The 755-nt window shown below is 46.1% G+C and overlaps 1 non-coding gene across 1 annotated transcript; it reads right to left on the bottom strand.

Annotated features, from left to right (window-relative positions):
* Positions 1 to 341: 341 nt before the first annotated feature.
* LOC125586656 lies at positions 342 to 448 on the bottom strand. Its single transcript, XR_007323192.1, has one exon. It is a non-coding gene; the product is annotated as a small nucleolar RNA R71 (small nucleolar RNA).
* Between the last annotated feature and the right edge of the window lie 307 nt (positions 449 to 755).

A 755-nucleotide genomic window follows, 5' to 3' on the forward strand; every position in this document is an offset into this window, starting at 1 on the left:
CGTCCCAACATTCATGGTCATAGACTGGGAATCCGAGAACCGGCTGTGGCAGCTAACAACTTTGAGATCAAATCAGGACTCCTCAACGTGATCGAGAACAACAAGTATCATGGCTTGGCTTTGGAGGACCCATTTGATCACTTGGACAGGTTCGACAGCTACTGTTGGTTGTTAAAAACCAAGGTGTGTCCGAGGATGCCTTAAAGCTCAAGCTATTCCCTTTCTCTTTGGGGGATAAGGCACGTCAGTGGGAGAAGTCTCTACCCAGCGACTCTATCACCACCTGGGATGACTACAAGAAAGCATTCTTGGAAAAGTTCTTCTCTACTTCAAGAACTGCTAAGCTGAGAAATGAGATTTCCAGCTTTCAACAGAAGAACTTGGAAGGATTCAGTGAAGCCTGAGAGAGATTCAAGGGCTACCAAGCTCAATACCCACACCATGGTTTCTCTAAGGAAAGCTTGCTGGGCACATTCTACAGGGGTGTTCTTCCTAAGTACAGAGCCAGATTGGATACAGCTAGCAATGGGTTCTTCTTGGGAAGAACTTACGAAGATGCAGAAGAGCTGGTTGACAACATGGTAAAGAGTGACACAGTCTACAGTGGAGACCATGATAGAGGCAGTAGAACAGATGACAAGCAGACGAGGAAGGAGTTCAAGGCTCTTTAAGATAAGATAGACATACTCATTGCTGATAAATCCACCCAAGAGCAGCTGAACTTTGTTGGTAACCCAAACCAAGAGACACCACCC

The sequence above is a fragment of the Brassica napus genome, chromosome C4 (genome assembly GCF_020379485.1).
Source record: "Brassica napus cultivar Da-Ae chromosome C4, Da-Ae, whole genome shotgun sequence".
Lineage (NCBI taxonomy): Eukaryota > Viridiplantae > Streptophyta > Magnoliopsida > Brassicales > Brassicaceae > Brassica > Brassica napus.